At 37.1% G+C, this 26,764-nt stretch overlaps 1 long non-coding RNA gene across 1 annotated transcript in view; it reads left to right on the top strand.

The window, feature by feature from the left end:
* Positions 1-26,764, top strand: part of LOC115934347 (uncharacterized) — a 74,278-nt gene that overhangs the window by 42,603 nt on the left and 4,911 nt on the right. The window lies entirely within an intron of this gene.

Raw genomic sequence — 26,764 nt, 5'->3', positions numbered from 1 at the left:
CTTTTGTTGTTGTTGTTGTTGTTGTGTCTCTGTCAGGTTTTGGTATCAGAATGATGCTGATCTCAAAATGAGTTAGAGTGGAATCTTTCCTCCTCAATTATTTGGAAAAGTCTCAGTAGAAATGGTACCAGCTCTTCTTTATATATTTGGTTGAATTTGACTGTGAATATGTCTTGTCCTGAGATTTTCCAGGTTGGCAGGCTTTTTATCACTGATTCAATTTTGTAACTAATTGTGGGGTTGTTCAGGGATTCAATTTCTTCTTGGTTCAGTCTTGGGTTGTTATATGTGTTCAGGAATTTATCCTTTTCTTCTAGATTTTCTAGCTTGTGTGCATAGAGTTGTTCATAGTAGTCTCAAGATTTTTTTGTATTTCTGTGGGTTCACTGGTAACATCCCCTTTGCCATTTCTGAATGTGTTTACTTGGATTTCTCTTTTTCCTTTATTAGTCTACCTAACAGTGTATTTCTTATCTGCATCTAAAAGTTCACAGAAGGGCCTAACAGAAGGGTGAGGATTCAAGAGGAATGTGACAAAACTTGAAAACAGAAAAATCTTAGAAGGACTAATTACTCTTGGGTAGTGAAACTGAGAATATCCTGTCAAACTCAAGCAAAAAAATGGCTTCTACACCTTCTTATATTACATAGGGCATATAGGATTTGCAAGGAAAACAATATCTTCTGAATGCAAGTTCGCTGAAAGTAATTCACAACCACGACTAACAAACCACCATAATAGGGAGTTTAGCCATAGAACAAATAAGGAAAATTTGCATTTCCCAAACTAAATATAATATAATAATCTGATATATAAATTGCCTGCTCGAAATCCTCAAGGTCTTAATGAAAGAAAGGGTAATTGTTGATAGGTCATGTAGATTAAAAATTTGTAACGATATCAAGGTAAGCAACCAATAGAGAGTATGCATTCTTCTCAAGTATGAATGAAATATTTATAAAATGATCATATAATAGGTCATAAAGGGAGTGTCAAGCAATCTAAAATATTCAATAAATGAAAGATCAAATTCTGTGGTCACATTACAAGTAAATTTTACAAATCTCAATTTTACATTAAAGATCTTTACTCTAAATGCCATATGCTTGTTTATTTAGTTGCCCACTCAGCATATCCATTTGACTGATTCATAGACATCTCAAACACAGTATAGCTAAAAGTGAACTTCTGACTTCCCACCAGCAGACTTGCTCTACCCATTGTTTCCCTATCTTTATGGTTTTAGGCCAAAAGACCTGAAATAATTTTTTTCTCCTCTTTCTCTTAAACCTGTCTCCAATCGTGAGGAAATCCTGAGGATACTACCCTTAAAAGTACATCCCAGATAAAACTAGTTCTCACCACCTACTCTGCAGTTGCCCTAGTGTAAGCCACTATCTTCTCTACATTAGCCTTATAATAGGTCTTCTCTTGGCCCACTGTAGTCTATTCTCAACACTGCAGCCAACACAATCCCTTACATGGTAAGTTGGATCATGTCACTGCTTGTCGTAACCCTGCCATGCCTTTCTCTCAAAAGGAAAGCTTTACAGTGGCATATCCAGCTCTACGTGGTCTTTTGCTCCATCACCTTTGCACTCTCCCATCCTACTACTCTACTTGCTTCTTACTCTACTGCAGCCTCTTTGCTGGTCCTTAGAATGCATCAGGCATATGGTAGTCTTAGGAATTGTGCTTTAGCTTGACCCTCTGCCTAGAACTTTCTTAACTCTAGAACCCCTGTGGTAAATCACCTCACTGTCTTCAAGTCTTTTCTAAAATTTCTCTCTCTTGAGACTCCATTAAAAACCTATTTAATCTTGTAACCTCCCCCCACACTCCCAGGCCTTGTGACGCTCCTGATCCCACCTACCTGATTGAATTAATCTTTTAAAATAACTTTTGTCATCTGCTGTTGTAGCATACACTTGACATATTTATCATACATTTATAGGTAATTCTGTGTCTCCCTCAATAGGAATGAGGGCAGAGATCTTTTATTGGTTTATGCATTGAGAAATTCCTAAGGGGTCAGATAATGCCTGGCACATAGTAGGTGTTCTGTATAAGTTTGCTGAATATCACAACTTGCGAGATGCCACTAAAACAATACTCAAACTAATTATGGCCTAAATGCTTATTGTAGGGAAGAAAAAAGGCAGGAAATAAATAATCTAAGTTGTAACTCAGTGATTTCCAGCTCATATGCTGACCTAATTTTCTGGTCATCTTTGCATGACTATTTTCTAGGCACCTAAAAGTCAACATAGCTAAAAAAAAATTATTATCTTCAAACCCTTCTGTATTCTGCATATTGTGAATGGTGCCAATATCCACAGAGTTATCTGTGCTGGAGACCTATGGAAATACTTTTTTTTTCTTTTTTTTTTGGAGACAGGGGTCTCTCACTCTGTCATTCAAGTTGGAGTACAGTGACACGGTCATAGCTCACTGCAGCTTCAAACCCCTGGGCTCAAGCAATTCTCTCATGTCAGCCTCCTGAGAGTAGCTAGGATTATAAGCACCCATCACCATGCTCTGCTAATTTTTAAATTTTATTTTTGGAGCGACAGAGTCTCACTGTGTTTCCCAGACTGTATTCTTATACTTCCATGTCCAAAATCCAAGGTTTACCCACAGCATTTCTCACCTGTTTTGCTTACTGCTTTCCTAAGTGATCTTTTTGCCTCCAACTCATCTCTTCCCCACAATCCATTCTCCACACGGTAGTTGATATGGGCTGAATTTGTCTCCTCAAATTCCCTGTCATATATGTTGAAGTCCTAAATTCCAGTACCTCAGAATGTAACCTTATTTGGAGATAGGGTCTTTATAGAGGTAATCAAGTTAAAATGAGGTTATTAGCATAGACTTCAATTCAATATGATTGATATCTTTATAAAAAGAGAAAATTTGGATACAGAGAAAATGTAGAGGGAAGAAGATATGAAGAGACCTAGGGAAAAGAGCCATCTACAAGGCAAGGAGAGAGGACTAGAATAGATGCTTCCTGATATGGTTTGGATTTGTGTCCGTGCCCAAATCTCATGTCGAATTGTAATCCCCAATGTTGGAGGAGGGCTGGTGGGAGGTGATTGGATCATGGGGGTGTATTTCCCCCTTGCTGTTCTCATGTTAGTGAGTGAGTTCTCAGAAGATCTGGCTGTTTAAAAGTGTGTAGCACCCGCCCCTGCTCTCTCTTCCTCTTGCTTTGGCCATGTGAGATGCACCAGCTTCCCTTTAGCCTTCTGCCATCATTGTAAGTTTCCTGAGGCCTTACCAGTCATGCTTCCTGTACAGCCTGTGGGAACGTCAGCCAATTAAACCTCTTCTCTTTATAAATTACCCAGTCTGAGGTAGTTATTTATAGCAATGTGAGAACAGATTAACACATTTCCTTCAGCCCTCAGAGGGAACCAACTCTGCTGAGACCCTCATTTCAGACTTCTGGGCTCCAGAACTGTGAGATCATGAATTTATGTTGTCTAAGCCACTCAGTCCATGGCATTTTGTCATGGCAGCCCTAGGAAATTAATGCGGTAGTCAAATCAATAATTATTTTAAAAATACATTTGAAAATCTTCAAATTATTTAATAACTACTTACTGTTGTTACAAAAATATAAAGCCTTATCTGTAATATGACTTTCAGTGTATCACATCTCTTTCAGCCTCCATCATTTTTCCTCCTGTGTTTCTCTCTATCCTTTTGCTGAAAGGATGAAAAAATATAGATATCTATCATTCTTCCACATAGAAGCTTTACACTTTATTAATTACAATGTCAAACTAAATTAGTATCTGGGAATTGTATCCACTCATTTAAAGGATATTTTTTTTTGCATTCATAAAGATTTCCTCCTTTTGTAATGTGATCACAAGACCCCTTAAAGCAACATATCCTCAAAGGTTTGTTTACAGATGATAAAGTACTTTATAGAAGGGCCTAGAACCTGAATTGTAAGACACTACTGATTAAGTATCAATTGGAAATTAAGAATAAGCAAGCATGTAATTATGAGAAGTAATAATCAGATGTGTGTCCATGAAAAGATTTTAAACCGATATAAGCTAAAACACTGAAATAATGTACCAACTAGTTTAAAATGAGACACCTGCCAACCCAACCACAGTATCCCTGTATATACCCCTGAGAAAAGAGCTCTTAGTTTCTTCTGTAAACACTCTGCCTAAAGCCTTTGCACATGTTGCATCTTCTACCTGTAATAGAACAGTCTTTTCTTTATTCTCCACCCCCCATGGGGCAACTAGATATTCTTAATTTTCTTCCAGGCTTACATTAGCTTCTTCCTGTAGATACCTATGTGGAATACCACTGAGGTCTGGTTAGATATCAGTCATTCTTTAGACAAATGTTGACTGAAGGTCTACTAAGTGTCAGGCCTATGACAGAGGCTGAGGATACAGTGATGAAGTCTGGAATGGCTCCTGCTTTGGAGAGCTTATAGGCTAGTAGTAGAATCAGGTGACAAAGTGAGTAAACCAAATAGAGGGAATATTCAGTGACTGTGATCAGTGCTGCCTGTAACAGCCAATAAGGATGTTGCAATATAACCTAAGATTTGAAGGACTAGAAGGATGAGAAAATGCAAGCAATTAAAAATGTTAAAGGGAGAATATTCTAAGCAAGTGAAAAATGTAAGATTCAGAATAAAAGTGGTATTTAAGGCCATAGCATTAGGTGAGATTACTTATGAAGGAAATATATATGAACAAGGATGGAGGAGGAAAGATGTTGGGCGGTGGGGAGGTATGAGAGAGAAAGAAGAAGGAGGAGGAGGAAGAGAAAAGAGAAGAAGGAGAGAAAAGCATGTCTTAAGGCTAAACCCTGAGGAAAACCAATATTTAGAGGTTGGAGAGGGAAGGGAGAACCAGCAAGTGTTCTTATTTGACATAAAGTGTCTTCTGAAGTAGGTGAAAATTTGAGACTATGGTTTTACAGAAAAGTAGACATTTCAAAAGAGAATGAGTGGCTTACTATGGCACATACAACTGAAAATTTGTGTAAGCTACAGGCGGAAAATTACCTGTTAACTTTGGTAACAGGAGGTCATTAGTTACCCTGACAAATGCACTTTTTTATGAAGTGATGAGGTGAAAACAATACAAGTTGTTTGAAGAGTGAGCAAGAGAGAAAGAAATAAAGACAACACTTTAAAAAGTTGGGCTATGAAGAGGAGCAGATAAAAATGTTTTGTGGTATGGGTCTCTCCTAAATACCTGCATATTACCCTATAATTTATCCATTGTGATCCAGAGTACGCTATGTGGTAAATGCCTGTATCCATTCGTTCATTCACTCACTCACTCATTCACTCATTCAACAAAAATATATTGGGCCAGACACTATTCTACATGCTGAGTGTCCAGTTAAACTGTGAACCTGGATTTATATCTAGCAGTTTCACAGATGCATCTCAAGTTCTCAGCATAGCACCTCTCACGTAGTGATGCTCAGTAGGTTTTCTTGGCTTGGCAGTTGGAATTTTGAACAGAACTACCCAGCCACTGGGGATCATTGTGTTCAGCATGGTGTCAATGGTGTGCTCAGGAAAGTCAGTTTCCTGCTGCTGAGACCCCTCAGGAAGGTCTGCTTCCTATTCCTCTTCAGGTTAGGTTGCTCAACATTCCCTCCAATTCGCTGAGATAATCCCATAACTTCCCTTTTGATCTAAATTGGCCCAAATCAGATTGTCTTATTTAAAACTAAAGGACCTTGACTAACGCAATTTCCCCCATTATCATTGTGAAACTACTTAGGCTTTCTCCACCTGGGGTTCATAATAGTCTACAAAGGACTAGATCAGGAAAGAGAGCCATAGGACTTAAGAAGCCTTCTCAAGGTGACCAAATTAGTGAGGGGCCAGGCCAGGATTCACCTAGGCAGTCTAGTCACAGACTCCTGTTTTTTTAACCACTAGCTCTTCTGAGAAAAGAGCTCTTAGTTTCTTCTGCAAAACCAAAGAGCTGATGTGGTATATGCAACATGTGTCTTCAAGCTCACTCCAAAGAACCACTCTTGAAAGTTGGTTCCTGAGAGAACAATGTGAAGACCAAACTTTAGCCATGAGGGCTTGACCAGGCATAGTTTACAGTATTTGGAAGTGAATTCTTGAAATAATCCTTCTGAGTATTTGTTCTATATTAGTACTTTTAATAAACATTGAGTAACGATCTGTTCTAAGTTGTATTCAATGTCAGGAGCCTGGAACGTGACCCTTTTCTTATTGCTAGCTAAACATACAGTCATATGCCTTCAAAGACATTTATGCAGGAGCTTTATTTTGAGGAGAAAGTGAATAAAAAATCTAAGCGAATGCCTGTAGACAACTCGAAGAGTCTCCTTTGAAAGGTGTTTTGAATCTGCTTTTGTGAACGAATGAATGGGCTTAAATTCTACTCCATGCAGCATGGCTGCAAAACCGAAGCACATCTGCAGGTGGTGTTGAACTCAGAGGTTGGTCATATCTATTCTGAGATCTCAAATCTACACCCAAAGCTCTGACCATATATTCTCCAAAGCTATGTTGGAAATACTCCATACCAATTCACTATTAAGAAATGGAAAAAAAATTCAGAATGCTGATACTTTTGAGATTAATATTGCTTTTATGTACAGTAAGCTAAAAGGCAATAAACCCAGGCAATATCTGTGATTTGACAAAACATGTTTTGAAGCAGGTCACCTTGCTTGCTGTGATAGTGTAAATGAAATATTTGTCTACTTATTATAGAAACAAAATAGTTAGTATCCATGTTGTAATAGCAGTAGAGAAAGTAGGGAGGTGGAGCTTGCACTATGAATTGGTGGGAAAGGACACTCAGGAAGAAAGGAATATCCCACTTTGCCTTTTTTCTCTCTGTGCCCTACATATGACTCACAACGCTTCTTCTAATGCTTTTCCTCCTAATTTTAACAATCACCATTTCACATAGTACTGCGAAATTTTGTTGACTCAGCACAAGTTCTGCAAATATTTTCAGAAGAAGCAACTGCCCATCTTCCCCCACTCCCATGCTTTTGTGTAACAGTAGCTTTGCATTTTATGAGGCTTGGATACAACACATTTTAAATACATTCCAAGCCAACTCAAATTTGATTCTACTTGCAAGTATCTTCTGGGATGGTGATGAAAAAAAAATTCAAAAAAATCATGGAAATGGAGGCCGTTTTTACATGGAAGATATTTTCTACAAGTTACCTTGCAGTTTTTTTATTTTTTCTTCCGTATGTGTTTTTCTTTTTTTCTCTGCCTGGTATTGGTGCTCATAGTGAAAAAGTAACAAGCACAGAAGGAAATGTTAATGTGGTTTTAGAACTTGTGTTCCACAGAAACTTTAGGGTAAACAGAACTTTATTCTTACTGAGAAAAATCTATAGAACATATTTTGATTGGATAGCAGTTTTGATCATAAACACAAGTACAGATTTTAGATCAGAGGAAGATATTGGTAAAAAGCAATCAGTAGAATACATCCCACCTTCTCAGAGAACTCGAACAGAGATATCTTGTCCAGCTCTTGTTCATCTGGTATTTAAGTACATTTCCCTATAAACTGTGGGTGCCTTAGCACTGGCATGACAGTGAGTACAACTGCCCATGGAAGACTGCTGATTCGCTCATTTTTTACATACCTGCTTAAAGAACCTACAGGGAGAGAGGGGGATTTCTTCGCTTCAGTGAGTCACAAGAAAGCATGACTACACTTTAAAGCTTAAAAGAGAGACACAAAAGGTAAGAATACAGGTTATTTTAAAAGTGAAATTTCAAACATCTTTATGGAGAACTATAGATGATACTGTTCTCATGAGGCACCAACTGAGTTTCATAAAGAGAAATGTGTGCAATAGCTCTAAAATGGTTACATTAGCTCACATCCTCCCAGAACTCCAATTCTAGTTGGAATTGCCCCTAAGACCAATTTTTCTATTTTCATATTGTATCCTCCATTCCAAAAAGGTTTCTACAATTTTCTATTGCCAAGCAAGGTGTTTTTCATTCCCTTTTCCACAGATGTGAGATAATATCAGATGGAAGGAAAAATGAAACCAAGTGGTCTCTAGAAGTGGTTATGATTTTTATAAGCATGTGAAATACAATATATATTTAACACAGCACTACTTTTTGAACTCGCTTTTCAGCATAAGCTCACATAGGAGTTCAGGGTTGGATGATGTCATTTTGCTAGAGGGGAAAGTGACAAATGTGTTCATTGACACAAAGGTGCAAATGATAAAAAATAATTAGACGGACTTACTTTAATTCTGTCTTGTAAAAGATATGTATCAACATAAATGTGAGAAGAAAATAAAATATGCTGGATTATTTTACTCAAGAACATATCTTAGGATTCATTTTGAAGTAGATGAAGCTCTTTCCAGTTAGGAAAAAAATGAAGAAGAAAAGTAAGAGACATTTTGACTAGATCATGCGCTAAGTGTTCAACTGTGTTTTCATAGTCGTTCAAAGGCAAACCTATAATGTTAGAACAGAGAAAATATCAGCAATCTACGTTGGCATTGGTGATTTACAAAGATAGTCTCTGTACCATGCAGTCAAAACATTCTGTGGTGTGTGATTGCAGAAGATATTTTGGAAGACTGAAGTTCCTCAGCTTAATGGTGACCTTGTAAGGGGTTGGAGCTTGGAAATTTCATATAAATACTGTTGAGATGAGAGCAAAATGCTATATCTATAGAATTAATCCATTGGTGCTCATCAAGTGAATATTACTGATGTGATGCCATTCTGCCTAATGGTTGTATCCTCAGGCTAATAATGGTTATATTTAAGTTGAACTTTCCTACTCAGATTACATTTTGAAAATGCCTTGGGACTTAAGTGGTTTTCACAACTATCACAACACTTGATCAATAGAAAACAAAGCATACATCCAAACCATCTATTTAGAAATGAGTGAGCATCTATTCACAGCTTAGCTGCTCATCTCAATATGTGTCACTATCCTACATATGGTGTAGGACTTTCTATTTATTTTCTATCAACTTCAATCCATTTGTGAACTTGATTTGTTGCCTTTACTCCTTGGGAATATTCTCTAAACTTCCTATGAATTCAGGAAACCTGATATGAATTTCTGTATAGGCTATGAAATTGCCTCATAAAATACTCCAGATGGAAACAAAGGAGTTGGGTTTTAAAGGAGGAGTGAAGCAAGAAGTGAGTTGGAATATTATAGTATTCTTCTATAAGAAGTAGATCTTATGGTTCTTTACATACTTTTGTGCATGTGTGACACATTTTTATAGTGTGCTCATAGTACCCGTATACAGAACTTGATTGCAACAGGGAACAAAAGGCAACTTACAAGGTATCCCTTTCTGGACATATCATGATACATATTCTGGTTCACTTTGACTTAGAGCTAAAATTGAATGTGCCTGTAATCTGGCTACAGTTATTTAGAATTTTCCTTTTATACTAAAATAACAACAAATAAGCTTGAATTTTTGACCAGTTTCATATGTAAATCTTCCCTTCAGATCACTGATTGAAAAGCATAGACCAAAATTTATGAAGTAAATATGAAAAACAAAAGCAAAAATGAAATAAACAAAAAAGAGATGAGTCATTCTGTAACATTTATGTATTTTAGTTATGATTTTTAGTTTTTGTGGGTACATAGTAGGTATATATATTTATTAGATGTTTGATACAGCCATGCAACATATAATAATCACATCGTGGAAAAATGGGGTATCTATCTCCTCAAGCATTTATCTGTTTTGTTACAAACAACCCAATTATACTCTTTTAGTTGTTTTAAAATGTACAATAAAATCATTATTGACTATGGTTACCCTGTAGTGCTATCAAATACTAGGCCTTATTCATTCATTTTTTAAATATATATTATATTTTTTGTGCCCATTAATCATCCCCACACCCCCACCACTACCCTCTCCAGGCTCTGGTAACTATCCTTCTACTCTCTATCTCCATGGCTTCAACTGTTTTGATTTTTAGATTCCACAAATAAGTGAGAACATTCAATGCTTGCTTTTCTGCGCCTGGCTTATTTCACTTAGCATAATGATGTCCAGTTTCATCCATGTTGTTGCAAATGACTGAATCTCATTCTTTTTTATGGCTGAATAGTACTCCATTGTGTGTTGGTATCCAATTTTCTTTATTGATTGATCTGTTGATGGACACTGAGGTTGCTTCCAAATCTTGGCTATTGCCAACAGAGGTGCAACAAGCATGGGAGTGCAGATATTTATTCAATGTATTAATCTTCTTTCTTTTGGGTATATCCCCAGCAGTGGGATTGCTGGATTGTATGGCAGCACTATTTTTAGTTTTTTGAGGAATCTCCAAACTGTTTTCCATATTGGTTGTATTAATTTACATTCCCACTAGAAGATTCCCTTTTCTGCACATCCTCGCCAGCATTTGTTATTGTCTGCCATTTGGATATAAGCCATTTTAACTGGGTTGAGATGATATTGTAGTTTGGATTTGCACTTCTCTGATAATCAGTGTTGTTGAGCACCTTTTCATATGTCTGTCTGCCATTTGTGTGTCTTCTTTTGAAGCCTGTATATTCAAATCTTTTGCCCATTTTTTGATCAGATTATTAGAATTTTTCCTATAGAGTTGTTTGAGCCCCTTATATATTCTGGTTATTAATCCCTCATCAGATGGGTAGTTTGCAAATATTTCCTCCCATTCTGTGGGTTATCTCTTCACTTTGTTGATTGTTTCCTTTGCTGTGCAGAATCTTTTTTAACTTGATGTGATCCCTTTTGTCCATTTTTAACTAGATTGCTTGTGCTTGTTGGGTACTACTCAAGAAATCTTTTCCCAGACTGATGACTTGGAGAGTTTCCCTGAAGTTTTCTTGTAGTATTTCATAGTTTGAGGTCTTATATTTAAGTTTTTAACCCATTTTTAATTGATTTTTTTATATAGCAAGAAATAGGCATCTAGTTTCATTCTTCTGCATATGGATATTCAGTTTTCCCAGCACCATTTATTGAAGAGACTATTTCTCCTCAATATATGTCCTTGGCACCTGTGTCAAAAATAAGTTTCCTGTAAGTGTGTGGTTGTGTGGATTTGCTTCTGGGTTCTCTATTCTGTTCCATTGCTCTAGGTGTGTTTTTTATTTTTTGTTTTTTGTTTTTTTTTTGTTTTGCCAGTATCATGTTGTTTTGGTTACTGTAGCTCTGTAGTATAATTTGAAGTCAGGTACTGTGATTGCTCCAGTTTTATTCTCTTTGCTTAGGATGGCTTTCATATTCTAGGTCTTTTGTGGTTCAATATAAATTTCAGGTTTGTTTTTTCTATTTCTCTGAAGAAAGCCACTGGTATTTTGATAGAAATTACATTGAATTTGTAGATTGTTTTGGGTAGTATGGACATCTTAACAATATTGATCCTTCCAATCCATGAACATGGAATATCTTTGCATTTTTTGTGTGCCCTCTTCTATTTATTTCATCAGTGTCTTATAGTTTTCATTATAGAGATCTTTCACTTTTTTTGGTTATGTTAATTCCTAGATATTTAGTTTTATTTGTGACTATTGTAAATGGGATTACTTTTGTATTAGTCTGTTCTCACACTGCTATAAAGACATACCCGAGACTGGGTAATTTATAAGGGAAAGAAGTTTTATTGGCTCACAGTTCTGCAGGGCTGGGGAAGCCTGAGAAAACTTACAATCTTGGTGGAAGGGGAAGCAAACATGTCATTCTTCACATGATAGTAGGAAGAAGAATGAGATCTGAGTGAAGGGGAAGCCCCTTATAAAACCATCAGATCTCATGAGAACTTACTCACTATTACGAAAATAGCATGGGGGAAATCACCCCCATGATTCAATTACCTCCCAATGGGTCCCTCCCATGACACATGGGGATTATGGGAACGACAATTCAGGATGAGATTTGGTGGGGACACAACCAAACCACATCATCTCACCCCTGGGCCTTCCCAAATTGCATGTTCTTGCATTTCAAAACATAATCATGCCTTTCCAACAGTCTCCCAAAATTTCAACTCATTCCAACATTAACCCAAAAAACGAAGTGTAAGGTCTCATCTGAGACAAGGCAAGTCCCTTCTGTGGGTGAGCATCAGCTGAGTTTGGTCCAGTTTTGTTTTCTGATGTAATGAGGGTAGCACTGAGTCCAATGCCTACAATTTGCTGAGTTCTCCCTCTCCCTGTCTCCCAGAAACGCTCTCCACACCATGCCACTGCTACCGGGGGTTGGGAGAGGGGTGATGTCAGTGATTCAAGACTATTTTTCCTATATCTTCAGTGCCTCTTTCAGCGATATGAAGTTAAAACTAGGTCCTGTAAGTGCTCTCCTCATTTTTGGTTCATATGAAGGTGTGTGTGTGTGTGTGTGTGTGTGTGTGTGCATGTCTGTGTGTGTGTGTAGATAGTTGTTAAATTGGTGTCCTTGTTGGGAGATGATTAGTAGAGCCTTTTATTCTGCCATCTTACACCACCTGGAGTCTCCACTCTGTAACTTTTAAATCCACCTCACTTTATATGTCTAAATCCAAAGCCTGTTTATATCCTTAAAATATTTGGAACCCATTATTTTCTGTTAATTTTTGTTGTCACTATTTGATTTAAGTTATCATCATTTCTTGTTTGGAACACCGCAAATTAGTTTAGACTTTCTTTCCCTGATTCCTAGTCCTCTCTCCACTGCCACCAGAAGGATCCCTGCAGAAATGTATATCTCAGTAATTATCCCACCACCCAAAGCCATCAATTTTTTTTAATTTTGTAATAACATCACTCTTTGGCTTGGCACTGAAGACCATTTGTGACTTGTTCCTAGTCAACATGCGTATCATCAGCTCTTGCCAATCTCTATTCTCACCCCAACCTCCAACTGATCCAAAATGCTTGTTATTCATTGGGCATATCATATTCACCATTGTTCTGGAGGCTTTCTAACTATGAGTAGATTTCTTTTCCCCAAAAGACAATTCTAGTGAAAAGACCCTTGTATGTGATGTTTATCTTCTTATTCCAAATATCATGTCATCTCAAGTCTTTTTCTGACTCTTCAGTTTGCACCTTCTTGGTCTCCCAGGGAGAATTAGACAACTTGCTATAGTGGAGAGAACAAGGGATCTGAAGTCAGACAAATTTGGCTTGGAATACCCACCCCACCATTATCTAGCTATGTGATCTTCATCAAGGTCCAAGATTTCTAAGATCTCAATTTCTATTACTCCCAGGATGGTTGTCAAAATTAAAAGAGATTTTAGGTGAAAATGTTCAAACAATGCCTAGAATATGATAGGAATTCGATTCCCCTTTCTTTTACCTGTCACCTCTGTTTTGTGATAATTTGTATATCCCTATATATTTGTTATGTTGAATTGCATTCCTGGAATACAACATCCTTCAAGGCCAGGATTATTTAGTATTTATCTACATAAACCCAATACCTCATGCAACGTCCACATAGAGTAGGTATTCAAAGCGCATGGGATGAATAAATCATAATCTGTTGCTCAAATTTGTGCATTAAGATATTAATTATTATGTCCTTGTGCCTATAAAAACATGCATGAAAAGTTCAATGTTTTATTAAAAATTATTTCATGGTTGGGTGCGGTGGCTCACACCTGTAATCCCAGCACTTTTGGAGGCCAAGGTAGGCGGATCACTTGAAGGCAGGAGTTTGAGACGAGCCTGGCCAACATGTTGAAACCCTGTTTCTACTAAAAATACAAAAATTAGCCTGAGATGGTGGCACAAGACTGTAATCTGAGCTGCTTGGGAGGCTGGAGCAGGAAAATTGCTTGAACCCAGGAGGCAGAGGCTGCAGTGAGCCGAGATCGTGCCACTGCACTCCATCCTGGGTGACACAGTGAGACTCCATCTCAAAAAAAAAAAAAAAAAAAAAAAAAAAAAACAACTATTTTATGTGTGTTGGGAAGGAAATAGAGATTTAAAAGGTGATAGAAAACCTTAGTATCACAATTGAGCATTAAGAATGTATACTACAAACCACTTATACCCAAATTAATATCCCTTCATGATGTCTGTAAAGTCAGGTGGCCAATAATAACAAGCCTATCCCTTGTTCTCAATCTCATTTTCTGGTAAGAGAGTAAAAATAGAAAACAAAGCACACTCCACTGATAAGGGTTCAAATGTATTATTGAAATAAATGTGTGATTGATAGAAAAAGCTTGTGACTATTTAATCTACCAAAGTTCATCAAATTTAAGATGCACAATTGTAAAACCATACATATAAGGTGCTCAATCAAAACAAATATTGCTTGGGAAAAAGGAAAGGCTATTTTATACTAAGTATTGCTAAAATAGAAGACACAAACCATATAATATAGTTTTAATGAGTTTACGGGTAGTAACTAAACAAAAAGTCAAGAATCAAGACTAGGGTTTATTCAGCTATTCATTAAAAACATCAATCAATCAATATTTATTGAGTATCAACTATATTCAGGCAATGATAGAGTTGGAAAAGAAATGTTTGAAGAAGGAATGGGCATTCCTTTCACAGAGCTATGTTCTAAGGTGGAGATAGACAATAAGCTAGCAAGCAAATAAATGAACACAATAACTGAAGGTTGTAAAAAGTATTTTATGAGACAAAATTGCTATGTTAGATATATAGTGGAAAGAATTTACTTTATAGTGAGCACCTCTGAGAAGTTGACTTTTAAACTGATACCTGAATAAACCAGCCATGATAATTGTCCTGGTGAGGGTAAGTTTTTCATATCTTAGACATAGCACAGACTGAGCCTTCAAATTGAGAAAGACTGTAATGTTCTAGTGATGGCCACAGGCCAGTGTACTTGGAGAATAATGAGCAAGGGGCAGGACGGGACCAGATGAAGTTAGAGAGTTGTGTAGGGGCCAGTTATGCGGGACCTGGTAGATTATGGCAAGAAGACAGGTTTTATTTTAGGTACAATGAAAAGAAATGGAATGTTTTAATCAGAGGAGTAATATATTTAATTTTTGTTTCAAAGAGATCACTCTGACTCCATGGGGGATGAGCAAGAAAGGAAGCAGGAGATCAGGCATAAATGAAGGATTGGACAGAAAAGTGTGATAGGGAGATGCAGAAGAGCCAATGGATTCAAGATACTCTTGGAGGTAACAGCCAATAGTTGCTGCTGAGAGAGATATAGGAATGGGAGATTGGCTTGAGCTACAGAATGGACAGTAAGACCATTTACTGAGGCAGAGAAGTCAGGAAGAGCAACTGTGTTGGAGGTAGAGAATGGAACAGGAGAGTTCTGTTTTGGCCATGTTAAGATTGAGAAGTTTATGAATTGTCTAATTTGATATACAAGAAATAAGGACCTGACAGAAGTGGGTCTGAACAAAAAGCAAAAATTCCAATATCAGGCAGTAGATGAGCCATCAAAGGACTCTTAGAAGCAGAAAGTCATGAAGAGTGTCATGCAGAATCCAAAAAAGGTGACTAGTTCAGTAAGAAAGAAATGTAAGTGAGAGAAAGCCAGACCTCTACTCAGTACTAGTGTTAATTATATTCTTCTGACCTGTAAACAACTCGTGTTGTATAAAAAAGGGAACTAAGGAATTTTTTGAATGTTCAGTGCTATGTATGACCAGCATGCAAAAGGAGAGATGATTGGCGATATCACTTCCTTTAAAAAAAAAAACAAAAACTCTCGAAGAGGAGTAAGAGTCAAATCCTTCCAGAAAATTCTTAATAGATTAGAGAAAATGTCCTTGTTAATCACTGCAACATTAAGACTGTTGAGTTAAACTACATAAATAGTAATACTAATAATAGAGATCTTTTCACCTATTGACTTTGTTAAAGTATTAGAGATTCAGTTTTTGGTCAGATGTCTAGGGGTGAATCTAAGTTACCCAACAAGTCATTTCAAATATCACAGTCTTGCTGACAGACAGGGTTTAAGCATTTCTGATAAAAAAAACTGCCAGAGCTGACTTCTGAAACTACTAAACCTTTTGCTAAATGTTTACTTCTGGCAGTACTTGTGCTTTTGTGAGCCTGGGGCTAAATTTCTGGAACATGAGATGCAAAGGCGGCAGAAAGACAAACAGCATCAAACTATATGACACTTAAGAATTCACTGTGATGATTCTCAAATCACACTTTTGATGATAATTAAGCTGAGGCACACTGGCAAAGTGACTTGCCCGAGGTCTTATAGACAATTCCAAGCCAAGGTAGACCCAGTTATTTCTGATTCCTAGTCTTGAACTATAAACACCCCATCAGTTTAATTATTAAAATACAATTGCTACCATATGGAAGAAAAACCTAGAGGACTCAGAGATCCTCTGCCTAAATCATTAACTCTGAATAATTATTTCTTTTGATCAGGCCACCAAAAAGGAGGGAACACCTTTTTTAAAAAAAATGATTTGGTTTTAAAAATTAACCTGTCTCTTCACAAGTTGTTAAAATTGACATAGCTCTTTCTAATAGACAAGACATTTTCTTCAGACAAGAGGTGGTAAAATTGTTGTCAGTGTACTTGGCAACTCTTCCTAAGACTATGTAAAAGTTTTCCAAAAGGCAAAAAGTATTGAAATGAAATAGTTGCTTCAATCCACTGGGCCAAGATGGTTATTTCACTGCAGAGTATTTGTGGTATAAGAGCAATAAAATTTACAATGAAAAGCTTTAATTTTGATTCAAATAAAAAATTTTGAATATGTCAATTTTCTCCCCTGGGGTAGAGGACACCTGGTTATTGTAAGGTTATTGAAGACACCCTCAAAAGGCTGAGCTGTGAAAGAAGCAATCAATTTTTTTTCCCTGTCAATTTTGGGACAGTTGTGCATAGTAATGTAGACTTCATTACACAACCAGGCTTGGATATACCCAGCAAGTCCAAGGAATTCCATGATTCTAGGTGGATGGACAAAGTTTCCAGGATATCACTAGTGAGACCAAATTTAAGCTAGAGCCCCAGATGTCAGCTGCTTCTGCTTTCCACAGTCATTTACAAGAAAACACAGAATAAGCTTCGATTTCTTAAGCTCTTGGATGACTACTGATGGGGCTAATTAACACAATTATTATAGGAAATGAGAGGGGAAATTTTAGGCCCAGATTGTGTAGGACTCAGAGTGTCTTGCTAAGTTGTCACACTAAGATGTCTCCGCAGGTAATGGAGAAACACGGGAAGCTTTCAAGCAGAGAGTAACGTAATCAAATTATGTATAGGAAAGTCCATCTAGTAGTGACATTCCAGCTAAGTAAAAACGGGGAAATGCTAGGTCAGATAACTGAACCTTGGATGTGAAAGCACATCTGACCTCAAAGACGGCTAGACCTGGGGACACTAGTGTGTTCAATTCCTGCCACCTCCCTTCTCTTCCTCCCTTCATGTAAGAGCTCTATGTCTTCCTATAGTAGACAGTCAGATGCGGGAGAATAGGGCAGTGGAACATGTTTGCTGAATGTTCTGGTCTCACATTTTCACAGCTTCACAATCAAAAAGGAAAAAAACCTTCTTCCTGTACTTTCGTTTTGAAAACTTGTGGGAAGGAATCCCATTGTCTTGGTATGTGAGGTTGGTCACCGTCAATGTATCACTCTGGACAGAGAGTCAGTGCTTGCCTGACCTATCTATTAAAGCTGAAGAGTAAAAGATGACAGGCAAAGAGGAACTTTCCTCAGAAACAGTCAATTCTCTTGCCAGAATAACGAAAGAAGAAATCATTGGTATCTGTTGTAGCTACCATTTGAACTTGTATGTGACAGAGAGTTGGGAAAGCCAAAAATCATTTATGCTTAGTTCCTAAGTGACAAAGAGGCTGAAAGTACCTCTAAGCAAGGTGCATTATGGGAGGGAAAAAAAGGGAAAAAAAAGATAAAGTGAGATGATAAATATAAAATGAAAAATGTTGAATGTGACTGCTAAACTGAATAGAAAGGAAATAGCAACGAGGATCTGGAATTCAGAGAAGTTGGTAGAGTGAGAGATTTGGAGGAAAGAAAGATAAAGTTTAAGTTATGAAAGTAGATGAAATCACTTCAGAAAATGTGAGAAAAGACATGGGCTTATATTAAAGGGTTTATAAAAGAAGAAGTTTTGTGACTACAGCAAAACACCACAAAAGACAAAAGAAAAAGTAAATTCAGTGTCAGAAAACTTGCTTCAACTGATTAATGTGGCAGAAGCTGCAGAGAATTAGAAATATAGAAAAATAATACAAATTTAGTATTTAGCCTTTAGTTACTAGAAAGGCTATTGTGATTCAACAGAGCAATTGTAGTAGGCAAGGTGAGTTGAAAGCTAGATTGCTTTTGTTTAAGAAAAGGCTGAGAAATGAAGCAGAAGAGTGAGTTTAATGTATTTTTTCCAGATATTTATCATAATTTACATAGTCTTATATTTTGGGGTGACAAATAACTTGACTTTAAATCTCAAATATTACCAAGTTCTTCGAGAAAATGAAAGAAATAATAAGAACAGGTCTAGTCTGCAACAATAGAAAGTTTTAATTCTACACTAAGTAGTTGAACAAATACTAGGGTACGTATCACAGGTAAATAATATGGACAAGAAAAATCTACTTGTAGATTTAAACTGACAGGCTTATTATTTATATTAAAGAATTTATCAGATAATTATAACTTTTTTCTTTTCTTTTCTTTTTTGTGGACACTTCATTTAATTTTAGATTCTGGGTGCATGTGCCGGTTTGTTATTTGGGTATACTGCATAATGCTAAGGTTTAGACTTCTAGGGAACCCATCACCCACATAGTGAACATTGTGGTCAATAGGTAGTTTTTCAGTGCTCACTCCCTCCCCATATTCCTCCCTTTTGAGTCCCGAGTGTCTATTATTTCCATATTTATGTCCATGTGTACCCATTGTTTAGCTCCCACTTGTAAATGAGAATATGAGTTATTTGATTTTCTGTTTCTGAATTATTTCCCTTAGGATAGTGGCCTCCAGCTCCATCCACATTGTTGTGAAGGACATTATTTCATTATTTTTATGGCTGCATAGTATTCCATGGTGTATATATCATATATTCTTTAGCTATTCAATCATTGGTGGACACTTAGGTTGATTCCATGACTTTGCCATTGTGAGTCATGGAATAGTATCACAATAGTATTGTGATAAACATGTGAGTGAAGGTGTCTTGATGACATGATGTCATTTCCTTTGGGTGGATACCTAGTAGCGGGATTGCTGGACCAAATGGCAGTTCTAATTTTAGTTCTGTAAGAACTCTTTACTGTTTTCCATAGGGATTGAACTAATTTACATTCCCACCAACAGTGTATACACATTTCCTTTTCTCTGCATCTTCCCCAACATCTGTTTTTTTTTCTTTTCACTTTTTAATAATAGCCATTCTGACTGGCATAAGTTGGTCTCCCATTATGATTTTAATTTGCATTTCACTGATGATTAGTAATGTTGAGCATTGTTTTCATATGTTTGTTGGCCACTTGTATGTCTTCTTTTGAGAAGGGTCTGTCCATGTTCTTTGCCCACATTTTAATAGGGTTATTTTTTTGTTGTTGGTTTGTTGAGTTCCTTGGAGATTATGGATATCAGTCCTTTCTCAGATGCATAGTGTGCAAAAAATTTTTTCTCATTCTGTAAGTTGTCTGTGTAGAATGTTGATTTTGTTTTCTTAAGTCCCTTTTGTCTACTTTTGTTTTTGTTGCATTTGCTTATGAGGTCTTGGTAATAAATTATTACCCTAGGCCACTGTTCAGAAGAGTTTTTCCTAGGTCTTCTTTTAGGATTTTTATAATTTCAGGTCTTACAATTGAGTCTTTAATCTATCTTGAGTTAATATTTATATAGAGAGTGGGACAGATGTCCAGTTTCATTCTTCTGCATGTGAGTAGCCAGTTTTCTCAGCACTATTTTTTGAATACGGTGTTCTTTTCACATTGTTTATTTGTGTCAATTTCGTTGAATATCAGTTGGTTGTAGGTAAATGGCTTTGCTTCTGGGTTCGTATTCTGTTCCAGTGATCTGTGTGTTTATTTTTATATCAGTACTATGCTGTTTTGGTTACAGTAGCCTTGTAGTATAGTTTGAAGTCAGATAATGTGATGACTCTAGCTTTGTTTGGGTTATTCAGGGTCTTTTTTGGCTCCACATGAATTTCTGAATTATTTATTCTAATTCTGTGAAAAGTGATTTTGGTAATTTGATAGAAGCAGGATTCAGTCTGTAGATTACTATGGGCAGTGTAGTCATTTTAATGATATTGATTCTTCCTATCCATGAGCATGGAATATTTTTTCATTTGTTTGTGTCATCTACAATTTCTTTCATCAGTGTTTTTTAGTTTTTCTTGTAGAGATCTTTCACATCCTTAGTTGAATGTATTTGTAGGTATTTTATTTTTGTGTGTGGCTATTGTAAATTGGATTGAGCTTCTGATTTGGTTCTCAGCTTGAATGTTGGTGTATTGAAATGCAACTGATTTTTGAGCATTAATTTTGTATCCTGAAACTTTACTGAGGTCATTTATCGGGTCTAGGAGTTTTTTTGGAGAAATCTTTAGAGTTTTCTAGGTATAAGATCATGTCATCAGTGAACAGAAATACTTTGACTACCTCTTGTCCAATTTGGACACCTTTCCTTCTTTGGCCTGATTGCTGTGGCCAGGACTTCCAGTACTATGTTGAATAAGAGTGGTGAGAGTAAACATTCTCATCTTGTTCGAGTTCTTAGGGGAAAATGCTCTTAATTTTCCCCATTAAACATAGTGTTGGCTGTGGGCTTAGGAACTATACTGCCCACAGTAATCTACAGATTCAATGTAACTCTTATCAAATTACCAAATGACTTTTCACAGAATTAGAATTATATGTATCTTTATATTTTGAGGTATGTTTGATGCCTCATTTGTTGAGGGCTTTTATCATGAAGGGATCTTGAATTTTATTGAATGCTTTTCCTGCAACTGTTGAGATGATAATATAGTTTTTGTTTGTAATTCTGCTTCACATTTATAGATTCGTATATATTGAACCATCCTTAGATCCCTGGAATAAAACTAACTTGATTGTGATGAATTCTTTTTGATGTGCTGCAGAATTTGGTTTGCTAGTAGTTTGTTAAGGATTTTTATGTCTATGTTCATCAGGTGATTTTGCCTGTAGTTTTCCTTTTTTGTTGCTGTGTCCTGGCCAGATTTTGGTATGAGGATGATACTGATTTCATAGAATGTGATAAGGAGGAATAACTCTTCCTGGATTTTCTGAATAATTTTAGTAGTTTGGTACCAGATTTTCTTTTTGTGTGGTAGACTATGGGTATGAATGCATCTGGTCCTGGGCTTTTTATGGTTGGTAGATTATTTTTTGTTACTCATTCAATTTCAATTTTTTTCTGGTTTAATCTTGGGAGGTTGTATGTTTTCAGTAATGTATCCATTTCCTATAGGTTTTCTAGTTTATGCACATAGAGGTGTTCATAGTAGTCTATGACTACTCTATAGTCGTCTAGAGACTAAGATGATCTTTTGTATTTTTGTGGTATCGGTTGTATCACCTTATCATTTCTGATTGTGTTTAGTTGAATCTTCTGGTCTTTTTTGTTGTTGTTTTTAATTAAGAACCAACTTTTTGTTTTGTTGATCATTTGTATAATTTCTTTGCTCTTAATTTTGTTTAGTTCTGTTCTGATCTTTTAAAATTCTTTTCTTCTGCTAGCTTTTAGTTGGATTTTTCTTGTTTTTGTAGTTCCTTGAAGTGCAGTATTAGCTGGTTAATTTGAGATCTTTTTATGTCTTTGATGTAGTAATTTAGCACTACAAATTTTTCTCTTTACACTGCTTTGGAGATTTTGGTATGTTATGTCTCTATTTTCATTGATTTCATTTTTTTTTTTATTTCTGCGTAAATTTCTTTGTTTACCCCAAAGTTTCTCAGGGGCAAGTTGTTTAGTTTCCATGTACTTGTGTGGTTTTGAGAATTCCTGTTTGTTTTGATTTCTAATTTTATTACACTTTGGTTCAAAAAGACATTTGATATGATTTTGATTTTTTTGAGTTTATTGAAACTTTCTTTATGACCAAGGATATGGTCAGTTTTAGAGAGTGCTTTTTGTACAGATGAGAAAAAATGTATATTCTGCAATTGGTTAGCATGTTCTGTAGATACCTATTAGGTCAATTTGTTTAAGAGTTCAGTTTAAGTCCAGAGTTTCTTTTTTATCTTAAGAGTATGACCATGGTATATGTTGTATATGGTCATTTGGCTTTTGTTTCATTATTTCTGCATCAGTGGTCTGTATAGTGCTATCATTGGAGAGTTGAAGTCCCCAACTATTACTAGGGACTATTATGTGGCTGTCTATCTCTTTTCTTAAGTCTAGTCATGCTTTTTGTTATAAATGTAGGTGTTTCAGTGATGGGTGCATATATATTTAATATAGATAAATCTTCTTGTTGAATTGAACTGTCTATCCTTATATACTACCTGATATGGTTTGGCTCTGTGTCCCCACCCACATCTCATTTTATAGCCCCCATAATTCCTGTGTGTTGTGGGAAGGACCTGGTGGGAGATGACTGAATTATAGGGGTGGGTCTTTCCCATGCTGTTCTCATGATAGTGAAGGGGTCTCATAATATCTGATGGTTTTAAAAACAGGAGTTGCCCTGCACAAGCTCTCTTTGCCTGCCACCATCCATGTCAGATGTGACTTACTTCTCCTTGCCTTCCACCAAGAATGTGAGGCTTCCCCACCCACATGGAACTGTAAGTCCAATTAAACTTCTTTCTTGTGTTAAATGCCCAGTCTCAGGTATGACTTTATCAGCAGCATGAATACAGACTGATACAGTAAATTGGTACCAGAAGTGCAGTGCTACTGAAAAGATACATGAAAATGTGGAAGTGACTTTGGAACTGGGTAATAAGCAGAGGTTGGAACAGTTTGGAGGTCTCAGAAGAAGAAAGAAAAATGTGGGAAGGTTTGGAACTCCCTAGAAACTTGTTGAATGGCTTTGACCAAAATGCTGATAATGATATGGACAATGAAATCTAGGCTGAGGTGGTTTCAGATGGAGATGAGGAACTTGTTGGGAACTGGAGCAAAGGTGACTCTTGTTATGTTTTAGCAAAGGGACTGGTGGTATTTTGCCCCTGCCCTAGAGATTTGTGGAACTTTGAACTAGAGAGAGATGATTTAGGGTATCTGCCAGAAGAAATTTCTAAGCAACAAAGAATTCAAGAGGTGACTTTGGTGCTATTAAAGGCATTCAGTTTTAAAAGGGAAACAGAGCATAAAAGTTTGGAAAATTTGCAGTCTGACCATTTCATAGAAAAGAAAATCCCATTTTCTGAGGAGAAATTCAAGCCAGCTACAGAAATTTGCATAAGTAAAGAGGAACCAAATGTTAATCACCAAGGCAATGGGGAAAATGTCTCCAGGGCCTGTCAGAGGCCTTCACAGCAGCCCCTCCCATCACAGGCCTGGAGGTATCGGAGGAAAAAATAGCTTTGTGGGCCAGGCCCAGGGTCCCTCTGCTGTCTGCAACCTAGAGACTTGATGCCCTGCATCCCAGTTGCTCCAGCTATGAATAAAAGGGGCCAAGGTACAGGTTGGGTTGTTGCTTCAGAGGGTGTAAGCCCCAAGCCTTGGCAGCTTCCACCTGGTATTGAGCCTGTGGGTGCACAGAAGTCAAGGATTGAGGTTTGGGCACCTCTGGCTAGATTTCAGTAGATGTATGGAAATGCCTGGATGCCCAGAAACAAGTTTGCTGCAGGAGCAGGGCCCTTATGGAGGACCTCTGTTGGGGCAGTGCAGAAGGGAAATGTGGGGTCAGAGCCCCCACACAGAGTCCCTACTGGGCACCACCTAGTGGAGCTGTGAGAAGAGGGCCACTGTCCTCCAGACCCCAGAAGATAGACCCATATTCAGCTTGCACTGTGCATCTGGAAAAGCCACAGACACTCAACACCAGCCCACGAAAGCAGTCAGAAGGGGGGCTATGCCCTGCAAAGCCACAAGGGTGGAGCTGCCCAAGACCATGCAAACCCACCTCTTACTTTAGTATGACCTGGATGTGAGACATGGAGTCAAAGGAGATCATTTTGGAGCTTCAAGATTTGATTGCCCTGCTGGATTTTGGACTTGCGTGGGGCCTGTAGCTCGTTTGTTTTGGCCAATTTCTCCCATTTGGAATGGCTGTATTTACCATACCTGTACCCCCATTGTATGTAGGAAGTAACTAACTTGCTTTTGATTTTACCAGCTCATAGGCGGAAGGAACTTGCTTTGTCTCAGATGAGACTTTGGACTTGGACTTTTGGGTTAATGCTGAAATGAGTTGAGACTCTGGGGGACTGTTAGGAATGCATGATTGGTTTTGAAATGGGAAGATATGAGATTCTGGAGGGGCCAGGGCAGAATGATATGGTTTGGTTCTGTGTCCTCACCCACATCTCATCTTGTAGCTCCCATAATTCCCATGTGTTGTGGGAGGGACCTGATGAGAGATGACTGATTTATGGGAGCAGGTCTTTCCTGTGCTATTCTCATGATAGTGAATGGGTTGAGGCCAGGTGCAGTGGCTCATGCCTGTAATCCCAGCACTTTGGGAGGCCAATGCGGGTGGATCCCAAGGTCAGGAGTTCGAGACCAGCCTGACCAACATAGTGAAACCATGTCTCTACTAAAAATACAAAAAAAAAAAAATTAGCTGGGAGTGGTGGTGTGGTCCTGTAATCCTGGCTACTCAGGAGGCTGAGGCAGGAGAATTCCTTGAACCTGGGAGGCAGAGGTTGCAGTGAGCTGAGATTGTGCCACTGCACTCCAGCCTAGATGACAGAGTGAGACTCTGTCTCAAAAAAATAAATAATAATAATAATAAAAGATAGTGAATGGGTCTCACAATTCTGATGGTTTAAAAATGGGAATTGCCCTGCACAAGGTGTCTTTGCCTGCTGCCATCCACATAAGCTGTGACTTGCTTCTCCTTGCTTTCCACCATAATTGTGCAGCTTCTCTAGTCACGTAGAACTGTAAGTCCAGTTAAACCTTTTTCTTTTATAAATTGCTCAGTCTTAGGTATGTCTTTATCAGCAGTGTGAAAATGGACCAATACACTGCCCTTAACTGTCTTTTTATTGACTGCTACTGGTTTAAAATCTGTTTTATCTGATAAAAGAATAGCAATCCCTGCTCTGTGTTGTTTTCCATTTGCATGATGTGTCTTTCTTCACCCCTTTACATTGAGCTTGAGGGTGTCATTACAGATTAGGTGGGTCTCTTGTAGCAGTAGATGATTGGGTCTCTCTGTTTTTTTTTCTTTTTATCCAGTTTGCCAATCTAGATATTTTAAGTGCAGCATTTAGACTATATACATTCAAAGGTAATATTGATATGTGAGGCTTTGATTCTGTCATAGTTTTTTAGGTAATTACTTTGAATCACCCAATGTCTGCCTTAATATTCACATGGAACTCTCCCTGTGTGCTTGTCTGTCTCCAAATTTCCCCTTTTATAAGGACATGAGTCATACTGAATTAAGAGCCCACCTTACTCAAGCACGACCTCATCTAAACTATTATTATATATAAATATGTCTGCAATTACCCTATTTCCAAATAAGGTCACGTTCTAAAGTACTCAGGATTAGGACTGCAACAAACAGATGTTGTGGAGACACAATTCAACACATAAGACTTTGAGACTTTGCTTCCAATATGGAATTGATATCCCAAAACCAATATGAGGTGCCTTCTCTCTGAGACTTTTAGCCTGAATCTACTAATGTGAAGGAGGAGAGTTAGTTGCTACGGCAGATGCTATTTTGCTAATGTTCCATAGAAGTGAAGGCAGTGAGGTTGAGAGTTGAGGGGCTCAGTGAGGAGGATACAGTTGTGGCTGCTCCAGGGATTGCATTTGAATTTTGTCTGGGTTCTTGATGACCTAGATTCCCTTGGTTCCTTCCAATTCTCTTAGCTTTATTTGCCCACATGTCTCCAAATTCTTGAGTTGTTTAATAACTTTCCAGTGAAAGTCCTGTTTGGCTCCAGTTAGCCAGAGTTGGTTTCTGTTGTGTATAAGCAATAAACTTGTCAAGTACACATACTTCATGATATTTTATATCTTTTCAGTTCATCCTACATTAAAAAGTAAGAAAATAATTCAATTGCATAAATCAGGAAATTCTTTAATTAGACCTTTAAAGTTAAACAGCCATTACAATGAACAAATTCCATGTTACTGGAAATAATATGGTTTTGTTTCTAATTGAGTTTAAGGTAACTAACTTTAGTCTGAGCAAATGAGAACTATGGTATGATTAAATTATATATATCATTGAATTCAACTCCAACTGAATTCATTATCAGGTAACTTCAGGTATAATTACTGTTTTTTCTTCTTATAATTTAAAAAATACTTTCAAGTTTTTTTTGCTTAAAAGTATTTGTCTTCTCATCAATTACTAATTTAAATCCAAGATCCCACATTAAAGTGCAAATACTCAATATTTTCTTTTATTCAAAAATTTTTATTATAAACAGCAGTTTTATTTTGAAAGATTGAAATGATTGTAAGCTAACTCGAATAGCTAGGTTATGCAAGAAAGGACTCTTGAACATTCCCTTTTTGATGTCTTCTAAGATTTGGATCCCATTTATGTGTGCTTTGTTCTTGTTTTAGGCCTCTAACTTCAGACTTCAGTTAAGCAGAAACATGGCTTACAGTATTTTAAATTTGTTTCTTCATATTAATAAAAAGTTATAGAATG

This window comes from Gorilla gorilla, chromosome 3, assembly GCF_029281585.2.
Source record: "Gorilla gorilla gorilla isolate KB3781 chromosome 3, NHGRI_mGorGor1-v2.1_pri, whole genome shotgun sequence".
NCBI classification, from domain to species: Eukaryota; Metazoa; Chordata; class Mammalia; order Primates; family Hominidae; genus Gorilla; species Gorilla gorilla.
This window is presented reverse-complemented; position numbering and strand designations above follow the sequence as displayed.